Genomic DNA, 19,078 nt, shown 5'->3' on the forward strand with positions numbered 1-19,078 from the left:
TGGTACTAGACTCCCTCTTGCTCTCCCTCTTCTTTATCCCCCCTAAGTTGGTTCTAGGATCCCTTTCTCTACCCATGTCCACCCTTGCCAAACCTCGGGCTGGTCCAACACTACCTCTCCATCTCTTCTATACCACCCAGGCTGGTTCTGTAAACCCCAACTCTACCCATCCGCATCCCTGCCACTGCAGGCTGGTTCAAGACTCCCATTCATTCTCCATCTGCTCCATACCCCCTAGGCTGGTTCTAAAATCCCTCTCTCCACTCATCCCTATCCCTGCCACCTCTGGGTTGGTTCTAGACTCCCTCCCACTCTCCATCTCCTCTATATTCCCTAGGATGGCTAAATTGAAAATCGAGGGAACAGAGAGCAAAAAGTTCCAAACGGGAACAAAACAAAATGAAAGGAAAAGCGTGGGAACAAACGGTAGAAAGTTTGAAAAAGGAAATATAAATGAAAGAAAAAGCGAGGGAACAGAGAGCAGAAAGTAAACGGAACAAAGAAGAAATAAAGAAAGCAAAAGCAACAGAAGTGTCTGTTACAGTGTCAGCTGGTCGAGGTGAACATCCTGAAGTGAGAAGTTTGCCTCGACTAGTCGAAACTGCAACAAGCAACAGCAAAGCCAGTGGTAGCACTCAGCAGTCACTTACCGTGGATGTGTTGCTTGTCCTTCTCGTCGGGTGCATTATTGTTGAATGGTGGTAGTTGCAGGTCACGGCATGGGCATAGAATCCAGTGCCAAAGGTAAGTAATTATAAAATGGCGCACCATTTTATTAGGGCTGGCCAGGCTGGGACGGTATGCAGTGATAGAATCGCAGCAAAAATGTCGCCTGTACAAAAAAATGCGGCAAAAATGCTGTGGTTTGACCCGGTAAAGGTATACCCCATTATACCATTTAAGGGAAGCGGCGGTTGCGGGGGTGTCCCCCGCTTCCCTTAAATGGTAAAATGGGTCCGTGGGTTGCAGGGGTTTTGGGAGTGTCCCCCGCATCCTTTACATGGCCTTTTTGCCGCAATATTTTGTGTCAACGGCCATTTTTGCCACGATTTTAACACATGGAACAGCTGGGACTGTCCAACTCCCTCTAGTGACCCTCACAAAGTTGCAGAGTTTACAAAAGTGAAGCACTTCTGGCAGCAGGCAGCTGTGACAGACAGAGGTGTCAGCCAGTCACAGCGTCGTTCAAACAGTTTACGTGACACTGTAACTAGCTGGCAATTCTGTCAGTCACAGCTTTTGCCTGTTACCTGACTCAGTTGCCTGACTTATTCATGGGCGAATGGTGGGCTCATCTCCCATTGCGGCTGTGGAGGGGGATGATAACCTGCCGGTGCCGTGGCTTGGTGGGACCAAAGGGCCCCAGCAGTGCCCCGGCTCAGCCTTACTTTTTGGAGACTGCCAAGGCAGAGCCCCGGAAGGTCCCGGCCTGCTTAAAGCACTGGCCCCTAGTCTATATGTGCCTTCCGGACAAGTTACGACCTTGTCTAGTATGCAGTGAAAATATCCCCTGGAACATTTCTCCAACCATGATATTGGCAGCAACCATGTTACAAGTGCAAAATATCACCACAACCTTAATTTTTGAGAAAGACTCCCCCTTAAAAATGTGCAAAGATTTTAGTTAGAATAGAAAATTAACTGAACACGAGAATGTGTTTGATCTGATTTGTAGCTGCTATTAACAGAATGCTCATTAAGTATAATTTACTCCGGCGATATTATTTCCATGGCCAATATTATTCAGCTAATATAGTTGCTAATATTTTGTATGACATATTTACTAAGAACCGTTTTTTCGAAAATCAGAATTTTGATTTCTACTGCATCCCTGGCTCGATAACAGCAACAACATCCAGGCTCTCTGGTTGCAATGAAGCCACAGGGCTGGTGATTCTATCACGCCAGCTGCAGGCTTCTGTGCGTACGAACTTCTGCATCACGATCGCCTATTACCACAGTTTCCTTACTCTAAATTCCTTCGTATGATCCATGCCCCACTCATAGTTGCTCTTTCACTCTTCATTTTCACCTGTACTTTTCTATGATCTCTCTGTGTTGGCTCGCTGACCTTCATCACTGGTTCAAGACAATGTCATCAGTGACAGGCAATCACATTGAAGCCTTGGTTAGTGATCTGGGGACGCGTTGCACTTTGCACTGTATTAGCACTAGTGCAAAACTTGTCCTAGTGCACAGACGTATTCTTTCACTGCATTTTTGCACCAGGGCTAGTGCCAATAACATTCTGCACTGGCACTTGGGCAAAGACAGTGATTTTACGGCGCACAATTAGATATGCACCCATGCAAAGATTCTGTAGTGTGACCCTGGTCTTACATTTAGACATTGCAGTACCTTGATGATTAAATTACAAGCATATTTTGATACATTTTTCCAAACCACAGATGGTTGCTATAAACGGTAATCCGAATAACAGCTAGCCACAAATGCACACTGTAAAACACACGTAGCCAGAGACCTTTCTGTATACTTCCGTCTGACTCCGTGCTGGGCTATAACTTAATCTATACATCTGCAACTCTAGAGGAAACATTTGCTATTGTACGGTAATTAAAATTTCACACTGGAACAGTCTACTCCCCTGGGTGGCTCCAGGATCAGCTGTGCTTGTCGATTAGCTGCATTGAGCGTCAGGCCTTGCTCCGTCTAGCAAGGAGGAAAGCAATGAACTGCCATGTTGAAGCCGTTCCCAAACCAATAATGTGGCACGATGGCTTCCTCTGCAGCCTCTGAGTAGACAGTTCAGCATAGATTCTTAAGGGGTCTATTTATAAAGCAATGCAGTGACAGCATGCAGCAATTCCTGACCTGTAACCAGAATTAAAATGGCATTTCTAATGCAATCAGTTACAAATGACTGCTTTTGGGATCAGATGTACAGTCAGTTATGGAACAGTGACTGTTATTGAAAAGAAGAAAAAAAAAGGAAAGCGAAGGCCCTTTATGAATTCACCCTTAAGTGTTATTTCATGTTTTGCAGCAAACCAGACTATTCTTCAGAGGCTGCGCAGATGAATATGCGGTTTTATGAAATTGTTTTGGACCGGATTGTAAAATATTGTATTTTAATAAGCTCATGTCTCAAGACGTTTCCAAGTTTTTCTTTTCAGGAAGTAGTGGTGTCGCTGTGTCCCTTGAGAGAATGCAAGGGAAATTGGGAATGCTATTTGAAAGTTGTCTCGATGGTACATTATCCGATGTTTGCGTTATGCGGACAAGAAATACACCCCATCAAAAAAATCATATACTTTTAAAAAATATTGGTCTTTTACAAATAAACACTTTGGAGCTCGTTTTAATAATGTTATGTTATGTAATGTTATTTTGCATTTATATAGCGCCTTATATACCATTGGTATGGTCTGAAGGCGCTGGTAGGTGAACGCCCTTGGGAACCGAAGTTCGGGTCAGTAGAGAGAGTAGAGAGAGTCCAAAAAGGGCGTGTGCGCACCAGGTATGTGTGCAGCCGGTGCGGAATTCATGTGGTAGCTGCTTCTTAGCGGTAGGTGTGGTGGTTGAGAGATAAGGAGTATGTGTTCGCTCTGGCCGGAATTATCCAGACTGAGTGTGGCTGCGTTAGGCCTGAGGAGAACGCCTGGCTGGGGGGTGTGAAACCAGCAATGTTTACTTAGAATGATGGGGAGTGAGCAGGAGATGTTGATATGAGAACAGTTATACCGAATGGTGTCATAGTATCTCTGTGTTCTAGTTTAGTGGTGGTGTAAAGGAGAGAGTCAGCGTGGGGTGTGGTATGATGTATGCTCTTTCAAATGTTCCCTCCATTCCAAAGCATATTATGTATGTCACGCAATTCCGTGTGGACAGGTCCGTTCTATGCATTTTTGTTAATTTCAGGCGTTCAAGATTGTCCTAGACATTCATGTCTGCTCGACATACTCACGCACTCTGGTTTACGTTGCGTGCTCTAGTCTATCCTTCATTCTCCAGTGTGCCCCACACATGCTCTCATGTGTTTCATACGCATGCACTCCTGTCCTTCTCGCGCATGCACTCCAGTCTACCCCGCGCATGTACTCCTGTCTGCCTACGCACTCATCCGCTCTGTATACTCGTCCGCTCTCTATACACATCCATTCTGTACGCTCATCTGCTCAGTACGCTCATCTGATCTACACACTCACCTGGTCTACACACTCATCCGGTCTACACACTAATCCGCTCAACATACTATTCATCCGTTCTACGTACTCATCCATTCAGCATACTCCTCCGTTCGGCATATTCATCGGCTCTACAAATCCATCTGCTCCATGCGTTCATCCGCTCCACACACTCATCTGCTCCGTACACTCATCCGCTCCACACACTCATCAGCACCATAGACATTCATCCGCTCCATATACACTAATTTGCTAAACATACACTCATTCGCTCCATACACACTCATCCGTTCCACACACTCGTCCGCTCCACACATTCGTCCGCTCCACCCTCTCATCTGCTCCACACACTCGTCCGCTCGACACACTCGTCCACTCCACACACTCGTCCGTTCCACACATTCGTCCAGTCTGCACACTCGTCCAATCTACACACTCGTCCAGTTTACACACTCGTCCAGTCCACAACACTCATCCAGTCCACCCACTCATCGGCACAACATACTACTCGTCCGCTTGACAATACTACTCGTCTGCTCTACGTATCCATCCGTTCCACACACTCATCTGCTCTATGAATTTATCCGTTCCACACACTCATCTGTTCCACACATTCATCCGCTTCACACACTCATCCGCTCCACACACTCATCCGCACCACAGACTCACCTTTTCCGCACAATCATCCGCTCCACACATACGTCCGCTCCACTTACTCGTCCGTTCTACATACTCGTCCGTTCCACAACACTCATCTGCTCTCCACACTCATCCACTCCCCATGCTCATCCGCTCTCCACACTCATCCGCTCTCCACACTCATCCACTCTCCACATTCATCCGCTCTCCGCACTCATCTGCTCTCCCCACTCATCCGCTCTCCCCACTCATCCGCTCTCCCCACTCATCTGCTCTCCACACTCATCCGCTCTCCACGCTCATCCGCTCTTCACGCTCATCCGCTCTTCACGCTCATCTGATCTCCACACTCATCTGATCTCCATGCTCATCCGATCTCCACGCTCATCCGCTCTCCACGCTCATCCGTTCTCCACACTCACCCACTCTCCACACTCATCAGCTCTCCACACTCATCCGCTCTCCACACTCATCCGCTCTCTGCACTCATCCGCTCTCCACACTCATCCGTTCTCCACACTCATCTGCTCTCCACACTCACCCGCTCTCCACATTCACCCGCTCTCCACATTCACCCGCTCTCCACACTCACCCGCTTTCCACACTCACCTGCTCTCCAACACTCACCCGCTCTCCAACACTCACCTGCTCTCCACATTCATACGCTCTCCACACTCATCTGCTCTCCACACTCATCTGCTCTCCACACTCATCCGCTCTCCACCCTCATCCGCTCTCTACACTCACCCGCTCTCCACACTCATCCGCTCTCCACACTCATCCGCTCTCCACATTCATCCGCTCTCCACATTCATCCGCTCTCCACGCTCATCCGCTCTCCACGCTCATCCGCTCTCCACGCTCATCCACTCTCTACGCTCATCCGCTCTCCACGCTCATCCGTTCCCCACGCTCATCCTCTCTACATGCTTGTTCGCTCTCATACTTTCGTCTGGCCAAACGTTCATCCAGTATATACATTTGTCTGTTCAGTGTAGTCATCAGTTCTACGCCCTCCTGCGTTCTGTTCACTTCTCTGTATTTGCGTACTCGTCAACTCTACACGTGCTCATCAACTCTATACGCTTGATCGCTCTCCACACCCAACCACTCTACATACTCATTGGCTTTAGTATGTTCATCTATTTCATCCAATCGCCATACTCATTTGATCTTTCTAGTCATCTGTTCTTCCACTCATGCACCCTTCCACTTAGTGTATTCATCTGTTCTATACGCTTCTTCCATTCTAACTATTTCATCTATGTTATTCACTATGTTCCCTCCTCATTCATTATGTCCATTTCATCGGTTCAGATCTCCTTAGTTTCCCAATGATTTATTCCTATTATCCACTTCACTGTTTTGATCTACTTTACTCGTTTAGCTCTGTTTGTCTTTCTAGTTTACATTCGAGTTTATTTAGCTGTCAATTTCTCGCTTCAGGTAGTTTGTTGGGTCGGTGTTATTGTGATGATGCTAGTTTGGAAACCGGTTGGTTTTAGGGGAAGAGCCAGGTTTTCAGTAGTTTGTGGAAGGATGTCAAGTCCTCAGTTAGGCGGATGTGGGGTGGGAGCGAGTTCCACAGGGTTGGGGCCAGGGCTGAGAATGATGATCCGCCTAACCTGACTGAGTTTGTTTTGGGAATTACTAGGAGGCCGGCTGAGCTTGATCTTAGGGTGCGAGTGGGATGATAAGGTATTAGTTTGTCTTGAAGATATTGAGGTCCAGTTTTATGCAGTGCTCGATGGGAGAGGCATAAGGTTTTGAAAGCCACCCTATGGGCTACTGGAAGCCATTGCAGTGTCTTAAGGGCTGGGGATATGTGGTCTCTTGGACCGAGCGCAAGTAGCATTTTGGCCGCCGCGTTTTGTGCTCTTTGGAGTTTATTCAGTTGGTAGGCATGGATTCCGAGGTATAGGGGGTTTCCGTAGTCCAGTCTGGATATAACGAATGATTGGAGCGCGGAGACACTGTTGGGAAATGAGAGGTATGGAAAGATGCGCCTAAGGGTTTTAAGGTGGTAGTGGCAGGACTTTGAGACATTGTTGACTTGGCGCAAGAGTGTTAGGTAGGAGTCCAGGGTGCATCCAAGATTTTTCACTGTGTTGGAGGGTGTCGGTGAGTTGCCCATGGCGGGCGGCCAGGGTAGTGGGTGCGGAAGAAGATCGAGTTGCCGCAAACCATGATTTCTGTTTTGGAGGGGTTTAACAAGAGGTGGCTTTGGGTCATCCAGTGTTCTATGTTAAGGAGGCAGGATGCCAGGTCAGGTCGGGAGTTGGGTTTCGAGTTCAGGAATTTCAGAATAAGTTGAGTGTCGTCGGCGTAGTTGTAACATAGGATGTTGTGTGAGCAAATTATTGGTGGGAGGGTGATCAGGTAGAGATTGAACAGGAGGGCAGATAGACATGCTACTTGAGGGACTCCCGTGTCGACTGGTCGAGCTTGGGAGGTAAAGCTGGAGAGTGTTGTTATTTGGTGCCTGTCTTTGAGGAATGAAGCTATCCATTTAAGAGCGGTTCCACGAATTCCTAGGCAGTGGAGGCGGTCTAGGAGGATTGAGTGATTGATCGTGTCAAAGGCAGCGGATAGGTCAAGAAGGATTAGTGCGGCGCTTCCCGCGGAGTCTGCTGTCATTTTGAGGTCAACCCAGATCGAGGTTAGGGTGGTTTCAGTTCCGTGACGTGTTCTGAAACCTGATTGGGCGGGGTCTAGGAGATTGTTGGCTTCGACAAAGGCATTTAGTTGAGAGTAGACGGTTCGGTCAATGAGTTTGGCAAGGAACCTGGTGTTTTAGATTGGGCGGTAGTTTTTGGGCTCGAGAGGGTCGAGCGAAGATTTTTTAATTAGAGGTTTGACGTGCACCATTTTGAATGCTTCGGGAAAGATACCGGAAGAAAGGGAGGCATTTATGATAGATCTTGCGTGTTCTCCTGCGCAGATGGAAGCAAACATTTCTTTAAGGGTTGTGGTTGGGCAAGGGTCGAGTGGTAATCCAGATGGTTTGCAGGCAGATAGAAGTTTGAGAAATTGGTCTGGTGATATTGGACTAAAGGATTCGAACGTTGGTTGCATAGAGGTCGCAGCTGATGGGCTGGCCGGTACGGGCGGAGGATTGTCAAGTGGCTGTAAGAGAGCCAGTTTGGTGTTTAGAGTTTTTGTCCTTTCAATAGCCGTGGTGTAAAAGTGGAGGGAGAGTGAGTCGCACAGTGATTGTGACGGGGTCGGGACGGTTGTATTACAAGCTGGAATGGTGAATTCGGAGATGATTTTGTGGAGTTCTTTGCTTGGGTTTTTGCAGTTTAGGATTCGGGTGTTGTAGTGGGCTTTTTTTGCTTTCCGTATTTCGGCCTTATACCGATACAGGTGTTGGGCCAAGGTGGTCCTGCTCTCGTGGGATTTCTCTTTCTGCCAATTGCGTTCTAGGTATTTGTAATGTTGTTTAATGGTCTTCAACTCAGGAGTGAACCATCTGGGGAAAGGGCCCCGGCGGGTTGATGGTTTGCACGGGGGGGTGAGTCGCATCAGAGATGCCTTGAGCCATGAGTCAAAGGCCTCAGGGGTTAGTTGGTTGTTGGGATGGTAGGTAGGTGGTGGAGACTGGAGAAGTGCCTCAGGTATGTCCGGGGTGATTATTAGTTTTTTCCAGCATTTGCGTAGGTTCGGAGGTTCAGATGCGAGTACGGGAAGGGGGCCTGGTGAGTGGATGCCGAACGAGAGAATGAAGTGATCGGAACAGATGATAGGGGTGGGGGGCTTTAAATAAATAAGGGTGTTGGAGCTAGAGATGGCATAAAGAGTGTGTCCTTTATAGTGAGTCGGGCCGTTTATGTGGGGTTGGAGATTAATTGCATCTAGACCGTCAACCAGGGCGTGTGTCATAGGGCTGGTGGGGATGTCGAGCCATATGTTGAAGTCTCCAAGAAGGGTGAGGTTGGGATGCTTTAGTTGGAGGGTGGCGATAGAATCGCAAAGGTTGTTTGAGAATTGTCTGTCATAGCCAGGGGGCCTGTAGATTATTAGGAAACTGTGTGAGAGTGATGGGGAGAGGGATAGTTTAATGAGGAGAGATTCGCAGGATGGAATGGAGGGTTGGTTGTCCATGATTGAGGCGCGGAAGAGAGATTTGAAGACGAATGCTACCCCCCCTCCTCTGGACGGACGGTTCAGTGGGATGAGGCAGTAGTCAGGGGGAAAGGCTTCATAAGCGATTGGGCCAAAGTAATCAGAGAACCAGGTTTCAGTGATGAAAACAAGGCTGGTTTGACAGAGGCGAGGAGGTCAAAGATGTAATGTCTGTTTTTTGCTACAGATCGGGCGTTAAATAGGATACAGTTCACATCGGCAGGCAAGGTGGGTTTTGGTGCTGGAGCGAGATGGGGCGGTGGCGGAGAGAGTGGAGGGAGAGGGGTAAGGTTGGTGATGCTAGGGAATAGTGGGCGAGCAGAAAAATTGGCAGGCTTTGGGAGGGGTTGGGTGGCTGTGTGTGATAGGATGATCGGGTTTGGGTTGGGGGATTTGAGGATGGGGTGTGGGCGGTTAGGAGTTTCAGTTGCAGTTTAGGAGAAATCGAGGGAGAGGGGTTTCAGGAAGGGAGAGGCCACGGGGGAAGGAGGAGATTGTGGGAGAGAGGTGGTGGGTCGAGACAGGGGAGGAGAGGAGTGCTGAGAGATTGAGGGGGACCAGGAATGTTTCCTCTTTAGTTTCTTTGCTGTGACTGGTGTGTGAGAGAGGGTAGGGGGGTCAGAGGGGGAGAGGGAAGCAGCTTCGGTTCTTGCTAGGGCTAGGCGTGCAGTTTTTAGGGAGGGAAAAGGGTGCGGTCGGGGGGGAAGGTGGCAGGGGTATAAGCGCAAGGCGGGGGGTAGGTGATTGGAGGGTGGGGTGTGCCAGGTATGATAGTGAGGGGAGCGGGTATGGGCAATGCTGGTGGGTCGGGGTGGGGTTCAGGGGATGAGTGGTTTTAGGGTGAGTGGGTCGCCATCGTGCCCCCCTGGCTTGGTGTTTGGAGAGGGGAATGACAGGGAGTGGGGTGATTTGGGAGGGACGGGGTGGGAGGGAAGGCAGATCGTAGAGTGGGGTTGGTCCACGGGGGACATTTCTGACAGACTCTGGTGGAGTGGGTGCGCTCATGATTGGTGCGAGCTTTAGGTTGATTTAGGAGGGTTTTCTGATTGTAGTTCTAAGATCGGTGGCTCACGCTTTTAGGCACACTTCCAGGTTCAACTGGTCAAAGACTATTTGGTGCTTTCTAGATACAATTGTAGACAGAGATGATATTAGTTTATTAGGTACATTTCTAAGTTCACCTGTACACAGAGAAGATATTCGGTCAGCCTCTAGATTCAATTTACTTAGAGGGGGAATTAGATTATTAGTTACCGTTTTAGATTCTACATTACACAGCTATACTGTTAGTTATACTAATAGGATTGAGTAGGGCACGCTAGTGGGTGGACTTCTTTCAATTCACCTTTATACAGGGAGGGTATTAGGCATGAATGTAAATCGACTTTGTATTAGATTATTAGTCGCCGTTTTAGATTCTACATTAGACTCTAGATTCAATTTGCTTATACAGGGAGGGTAGTAAGCATCAATCTAAATTCAACTTTCCTCAGAGAGGCTATTGGTCATAACTTCTAAATGTAATTGGGGACACGTCTAAATGCAACTTTCACAGAGGGACTACTGGGCGCAATTTGATTGAGTAGGGCACGCTAGTGGGTACACTTCTAAATGCAATTGGTGCACTTCTAAATTCAGCTTTTCTCAGAGAGGCTATTGGTCACAACTTCTAAATGCAATTGGGTGGACTTCTGAATTCAACTTTTCTCAGAGAGGCTATTGGGCGCAACTTCTAAATGCAATTGGGTACACTCCTAAATGAAATTGGGTACACTTTTAAATTCAATTGGGTATATTTCTAAATTCAATCCTCAGAGAGGCTATTAGGCGCAATTTCTAATTGCAATTGGGTACACTCCTAAATGCAATTGGGTACGCTTCTAAATTCAACTTTCCTCAGAGAGGCTATTGGTCACAACTTCTAAATGCAATTGGGTACACTTCTAAATTCAGCTTTTCTCAGAGAGGCTATTGGTCACGACTTCTAAATGCAATTGGGTACACTTTTAAATTCAGCTTTTCTCAAAGAGGCTGTTGGGCGCAACTTCTAAATGCAATTTGGTACACTTCTAAATGCAATTGGGTACACTTCTAAATGCAACTTTCTCAGAGGGACTATTGGGCGCAACTTCTAAATGCAATTGGGTACACTCCTAAATGTAATTGGGTACACTTCTAAATGCAATTGGGTACACTTCTAAATGCAACTTTCTCAGAGGGACTATTGGGCGCAACTTCTAAATGCAATTGGGTACACTTCTAAATGCAACTTTCCTCAGAGGGACTATTGGGCGCAACTTCTAAATGCAATTGGGTACACTCCTAAATGCAATTGGCTACACTTCTAAATTCAGCTTTCTCAGAGAGGCTATTGGTCACAACTTCTAAATGCAGTTGGGTACACTTCTAAATGCAACTTACACAGAGGGGCTATTGGGCGCAACTTCTAAATGCAATTGGGTACACTCCTAAATGCAATTGGGTACACTTCTAAATGCAATTGGGTACACTTCTAAATTCAGATTTCTCAGAGAGGCTATTGGTCATAACAAGCATAATGTTCCTGGAGGGGATTCCTGGAGGGGACGGCTTACATTTGCACTTACCTCACTACAGGTGAATTTTTCGTCATTTGCATTTCGGAGTGCAAAAGATGAGTCTAAAATGACGCGTTTTAATGAATCGCTTTTGCGCTGCAGTGCAAAATGAGTAAACGCTGTCTGCAATGTATGCATGACAGGCAGCGTTTACAAGGATTCCTGTTGTAATCAGGCTGCTTTTTGCTGATGTAAAAGGCAAGAGGATTAAATAGGAAATCATTGGCTTTATTCAACATGACAATCTAATGCTGGAGTGAACACAATTAAAACATTTCGCCCCGCCCTTTGACTTTAAAAACAATGAAAATATCCTGGAGCATGAATGTAGGCATTAACGTAGGCGTAACACTTTTTTACGCCTGTCTTTTGCACCTTTATTCACACTCCCGAGACTTTGAAAGTTAGTCCCTTTGTATTTTTGGTTGCTAACACATCACTACATGAAGGTGGAAAGCTACACCAGACGATTTTAAGCTGTGTCCATCATCATTTTTAATCTAAAAGAGGAACACATTTTACATTACTAACAAGGGCCTTTGGAAAAATGTACTCAAAATGGTACCATCCTGACATTCACATTGTCTCTATTATGTCACCTAAAAAGATTTGCCTGTATAAATGTACTACCATTCCTACCACTACTACTACCACTAATAATATTTATTATTATATTAATAACATCTGTAGCGACAATAATGACAGTCACAGTCACCAAGATTACAAGAACCACTCCAGTATTGTCAGGCTAGAGGAAGTTGAAACTACTGTAACTGTAACAAGAGTTCTAGATTAAAGAATGTTAATTTAAGTGGTTATGTGAAATTGTACAAAATGCCTGACAGTGCACATTATTAATTGGTGCTCTGATATGAGCTGAAATTAGACCAGTTAAACTGGCTGAAAAAGGTCACGCTGTACCAGGATGGACCGCTGAAGTGTGGCAAGAATTATTTAAGTTAGACATCATGTTTTATGTACTTATTAAAGCCCTTATGGAGGTAGTGAAAAGGAATGTATGCACCTTTTTTGTATGACCTAGGATACAGGAAATACCTTCCTGTTATATAATAAATACTGAGGCAGGCCCCGAAACTATCCTCTCAGCAGCACACACCACAAGTGCAAAACAAGTACAAAAAAAATGATTGCGACTTATTTCTTGTAGACTTACTTTCTCCCCTTGTTGATAAAATCTCCACAGAATTGCTACATATCCTAATTTCGATTAATCATGGAAAAAAAACAGCCGCCCCCCACCTTTTGTCCTTCATGTACAATACCTGCCACCATTAAACCCCTCCTCCTCATAGTGACATATTAGCACTCTAGCCATCCTATTTAACAGTGTCCAAAACTCATTTAGTCTGTTTTGTGTTGTGATTCTCGGCACTTCTCCTCAAGTCAAATATAGCATTTCCATGTTAGAGGGCCCTGTTTATAATGTTAACAAGTTGAATGCTTTGCCTAACATCATGGCAAAGAAGATCCTCTGAAAGTATGCCAATTTTTGGCATTCTTCCTGTTATGCAGACTAATGCACCCCATTAAATCCTTATAAACATATTAAAAGTTATTTGAGATTTCTGAGCAAAACTCTTTAGCCCCTCGTGCATCCGACCTTATGTTGACTACTAATTTACAGTTATCCAGATCTGTTCTAGCATAGCACAGGGCCGACATGCTGGTCTTGGAAGCAAGACCACACAGAGCAACAGAGGTTTGAATCCCCAATATGCACTTAGAAACTGAGCTCATATCGATATTAAGCGCATCATAAGAAACCAATAAATAAGAGTGATGCAGATAATGCAGACATACAGAATACATCATATATGCACATACATGATTATATGGATAGTAAATGAGACATGTAAAGACAGACTGGACAAATGCACAAAGAAATTGACGTAGTTACGCATACAGACCTTAATCTGCCCGTATGAACAGGGTGCCCCTAATGAGGTAGAAGCTTGGTCCTGCTCTCTATTATGAGGATGCATTAGAGACCCATTCTAGGTGGAACAATTTATGACATCTTCAGCCTACCTGCATAATGCCAATACCGCCGGCCTCCACCCCTGGGAGGATAATGCCACATCCATTGGCCTTTTTGGATGCAACACCACTTGCCCCATCTCTACTAGTGTGACACCAAATCCATCCAACCCTATGAGTGCAATAGCCCTTTCTCTTGGCTTGAGATTCCCCATCCACCTAAATGAGGCTAGAAGAGTGTTCTCTCCCCAGGGTCGGACTGGCGCATAACATCACATCTAGATAGAAATGTGAATGCTAGCATATGCCACACTTAGATGGAATTCTGAACTTCAGCCTGCGTCACTTCTAGATAGGATTATGAATTTTAGCATGTGCCACACTTATACAGAATTCTTAGCTTTAGCCTGCGTTGCATCTGGATAGAAATGTGAATGTTGCCATGTGCCACACTTAGATGGATTTCTTAACTTCAGCCTGCGTCACATCTAGATAGAAATGTGAATGTTAAGCATGTGCCACACTTAGACGCAATTCTTAGCTTTAGCCAGCGTCAAATCTAGATAGGAATGTGAATGTTAGAATGCGCCACACTTAAATGAAACTGTGAATGTCACCAAGTTCCTCACCTAGATGGAATCCTGATCACTAGCCTGCCTGACATCTAGATAGGATATTGAAGATTAGCAAATGCCACACTCAGATGGAATAGTGAATGATAGCAAGCATCACACCTAGACACAATTGCAAGGACAGCAATGCCAATTAACTGATCCACTAACAATTTCACCCCTCTGCATACACCTCTCATACTCTAACCAAATACAACCACAAGCCTACAACACAACAATCCGCACAAACTTCACTACACTGCAACAACAAAACAAACCACACATAGACTTGCACAACAGCACACGACGACTACTGACCGTAAAACACACCAAGCGGAGCCAACGGACCCACCGGGCTGAGGCTGCCAACAGCACATCACTGCTCTCTTGCACTTTTCCAGCTTATCCCCACTAACTCACTCCTCCAGCAGATTACGGTCTGGACACCCCCTGGCTCGGCACAATATGCCACTCCATGGACATGCCTAGGCACTCTGAAACAGGTGATATGGCGTGTATAAAAGCATACCAACATAAAATATGCTTTTTGGCACAGCGTTTTTTGTGGCACAGAGGACATTGGTCATTTCTAGTATCCAGTTGTTTTACATTTGGTGGTACATTATACTGTATACTGCTTTTGCCTAATGTTAGGTAAGATTTTCATCTTTATAATACATTTCCCTGGCCTGTTTCAACCCCAGAACCTTTTGCTTGGACTTGTCCCTAGGTGAGTGGCTATCTTTTCCCCTCTCATCTAGTATTTTACTCTTTTTATGTGTGACCTTTATATGTCTCTCCATAGTGTGTGATTGGAGTTATAGTTTCCTATAACTTTGGACTGACTGTAAAGTACTATGACAGCAGTGGCTTCCTTTTAATTCTCTTATTATTTATTGGGTGAACTACTGTTACCAAGAGTTAACGTGGGATTCACATCCCCTCTGCATTTATGTTAGTGAGCCAGCACAACCCACCTTATGTGGAGTTCTGGGTCCCCTTTCTTACTTACCTGTTAACATTTATGTTACAATTACAAGTTTACTTGAATGACTGGTGCCAGTGGTTCTACTTTTATGACTTTTAGCCTTTATTACTCGCAGGCTGTCAAATCAGCTTCGGTAATGCACAGGAGGGACACCATTCTACTAGAATGGTGGTTTCCTTCTTTTTTTGCCATTTCTCATTTACTTTTTGTTTCCTAGGTCTTCTTCTGCCATTCTATGTTGGAACAACCTCAGCTGACGTGTTGTCTTTTGCGAGAATCCTTTGTATTCCCTGCCAAGGTTATAGAGTGTCTGAGAAGGTAGGAAGCGAGGGACGGGTCCAAAACTCTGCAGTCCTTTGTCTTTCACCTTGCCTGAAAGGAACCAAGTCCCAATGGGGGGATGAATGTCCTGATTGGACAACCAGACCCCCCCTTCTGTAAACTGCAGGAGAGTTTTCAGAAGTTGTTCTGTCATTCCTGATAAATACTCTGAACCTGGAAACTGCTGACAAGTCGACCACTGGAGCTGAATCCAAAGAGGAAGATGAAGGAAACACATCTGTAGCAATTTCCAGCGATCGGACTGCTAACTAGAGGCTGATGTGATCCACTAGTCACAAGACAAATAGCATTTGAGACTAACCACAGCATGCTTTGACCTTGCTGGCCTGCAAACTGCTAATATCCTGGGACCTCCATCCTGAGTACAGTGCATTGTCTTCCGAAATCCGATTCCATCTGAAACTTAGATGGACTCCTGCTGGATCGCCAGAGACACGATTCGAATCCCTGAAGTGCCCTAACCAGAGTCCAAGACCGAGAGAGTGAAGAGAATCCAACCAGCGATATTTGTTCTCCCGTAAAAAGGTGCCAAATCCACAGAGTCACAAGAAAGCATGAAGAGTCTTTTGCTGGAAGCCTCCTGTGATGACTGCTGCTGGTAGTTCCCATCCAGTGTTGCTCTTCTAAACTGCTAAAATTGGAATTACAATTTGTCCTTCTAAAAGTGTGCCATTGGGTTTTGCTTTCCCTGATCTGCTTTATACAGGTCTAAAACTGTCTTAGTGTTTATACATACCTTTAAGTAGCTGAATGCTCTTTTAAAATGTATATAAGTCATTTTACTGTAACCAGTGCCGGAGCAAGCCACTACTAGTTAAACAGTGGAACTGTCATTACTGTCATTTTACTGTAACAGTTGTGGGTGCAAGCCACTAATAACTTGAAAAGTAATAAGTATTGGTATTGTTTTATTATTCTTAACCGAATGAGTGTAAAAGCTTACCAATAGAGTTTATCCAGCTTGAATAACAGATTCTCATTCTTAAAGTGCACCATTGGTTTTTGCATTCCCTGATCTGCTTAGTGCATTTCTAACACAGTCGTGAAGTTGCTACTTGCCTTTGTGTTGCTTGTAGCCCCTCTTAAAAGTATAGGGGTCTTTTACTTCCTTGAACAGCTGCCACTCTTCTAAACTGGTAACATTGGGCTTTGCTTTCCCCGAATTGCTTGGTATATTCTAAAATAGTTATTAAGTGTTTGTACTTGATTGAGTAGCTGAAGGCCCCTCCAGAATGTACATGAGTTACATTACTAGCTCTGAACTGTGTACTTCAAAGTAAAATCTGTTACAAGGTGAATACTTGTAACTGGTTTGGTTTATTAAGTGATTTCTGTAACTGAGTGTCACTGCATGACTGACAGGGTCTACTACCCTTGAAATACTGATGGTATTCTAAAAGTATATATAACCTGGTTTTAGTCCCCAAGAATAGTTGACTGCCATTCTGAATTTGTTGTAGGTTTCACTCACCTTGACTACTTATTGTAATCCAAATAAGGTTATACTTGGGTTGTAACCTATGAGTATTGAGTGCGTTTTTTATAAGTGTTTTTATGTGAGATGTTAAAGTACTTACCCAAGATTCATCTTGGCCTACTTGTATTTAAATAAACCATTTATTTTATATAATACATAGTGTTTCAATATTTCTCTGTATCATATGTATGCTACAATTTCTTTGTACCAAGCTACAGCCTTCTCTCCTTCCTAAAATAAGCCTGGCTGCTCTGTCTACGCTACCAAATGTTCACAGGTGGTAGAGGCTTATACGAAAAGTGGACTATGTTACTGCCTCAGATATAGTTTTATGCAGCACTTGTTAACAGTGCTGACACCTCACTTAGACTAAGGTTCCCAATTAGTTACAGGGGGCCAGTGACAAGAATGTGAGCATCAACTTGAAATGGATTGACTCTCCAATATTGAAGGAGGTGATAAGAAGGTAACAATATCTTGAGGGTCAAATTACCAGTTTATTCGTATTCCTTTCTTCTGCCTTCCTTACAGGTAAGTTCCTCTTGCTATGTGGAAAGTTACCATTACTATGATCTAAGAAATGGTGTGGGAGTACATGCTCAGTCAGGTTCAGGTCATAGGCCAGCTTGGATGACTGACTTAGATTTCTGTAGCACCGGGTGGTTAGTGCCCTCACAAAGTGACCTAGCATGGAAAGCACTGTACAAGTGTAATCACCAGTCACTTACTCACCTAGCATGGAAAGCACTGTACAAGTGTAATCACTCAGTCACTTACTCATCCACACATTTAATCACTCACGTCAACACTCTGGTCCTTTATCGCTATTGCTCCTTGAGCTCACTCCCTGACAGAGTGTTTGTGCAGTCTCAAGTCATTCACAAGTAGGGAGTCATGCGTCAAGCATTGTCCTACCTGCTCATTGTTGAATTGCGTGTGAAACGCAAATACTTGCTACATCAAGCAACATACAGACAATCGAGTGGGCTGATTGTGAAGATTCCCATGTTTTTCCTGTGCCCATCCCCCATGCAGACATCTTTACTGCATGTGAACTAAGATTGTAATGCAAAGAGGATTGTTTGAAATCTTAGAATATTATGCAGGACAGACAATGAGGATGGGGTATTCTTAGTGAACTTTAGTTTACTTTAGTTCTTAGTGAACTTTAGTTTAACATTCCATGATGAGTAACATTTTAAAATGAGAGCAACTTTTGAATGGTCCCAGATCTGTCACTCATACATGAAACCCAATATTACCTTTATAGGATTCATTCAAGTATACACCCTTTTGTCCACACATCCAAGCTCGGCCTACCAACTCTTGTACAGCCAGTCGCATTATAAGGCTACACCAGTGACAGATGTAAAAATATAACATATTTAATATCCGCTTTGTTGATGGTCATATTCACAGTTAAGCTGTTGGATACCTCATCTTTTTAAATGTGAGATTCAGGGATGATGCTTGGAGGTGGTAGAGTGGATGCTATCCTGCGGTGCAGTGTCTATCAAGCACGCTAGTCAGGGTCCAGACCATGCATGGTCCAGCAAGGATTTTTTCCTGATGGCTCTTGACACCCTGGAAAAGTGGTCTGCAACCTTTAGTTTTCCAGATGTTTTTAGCTACAACTCCCATAAACTCTAGTCATCATAGTCAAAGGTCATAGTTCATGGAAGCTGCAATCTAAAACATCTAGAGATGCACATGTTGAAGACCCCTGCCCTTGGCAATACCTTTTTGGTTTTGGAAATTGAGGGGCACTTTAGCACCACCTATAAGCCAAAACTGTTGCATTAGAGAACCGCAAGGGAGAAATGGCATATGTGGGGAAGGGGCACACGTTTTGTAGGTTTTGTTTGGTTATTTACCCACTCGTGAATTGCCCATGGCCATGCCAATCCCTATGGCATTCACACCCACTTCCTGCCCCATCCTGCATACAAACACATCCTCCTCGGATCTTTTTTGACTAGCTGTAACAAGCCTTACAATCAAACTTTGTGCAGGAACTGCCTGCCAGTGTTTTTTCAAATAAGTCTTCTAAGAGCTATTGACTTAGTTGGAGCTATAAATGTGCTACTGGCATAAAACACATGTCTAAACCAGCTCTGCCTTCAGCCAATCGATTTGTAAGCACTGTGCGTTTCCTT

The 19,078-nt window shown here is 44.9% G+C and overlaps 1 protein-coding gene across 1 annotated transcript in view; it reads left to right on the forward strand.

Moving 5' to 3' along the window:
* TLL1 (tolloid like 1) overlaps nt 1-19,078 on the forward strand; it is a 455,972-nt gene that overhangs the window by 258,361 nt on the left and 178,533 nt on the right. The gene's annotated exons all lie outside the window — the stretch shown is intronic.

This window comes from Ambystoma mexicanum, chromosome 6q (assembly GCF_040938575.1).
Source record: "Ambystoma mexicanum isolate Mex_15411 chromosome 6q, UKY_AmexF1_1, whole genome shotgun sequence".
NCBI classification, from domain to species: Eukaryota; Metazoa; Chordata; class Amphibia; order Caudata; family Ambystomatidae; genus Ambystoma; species Ambystoma mexicanum.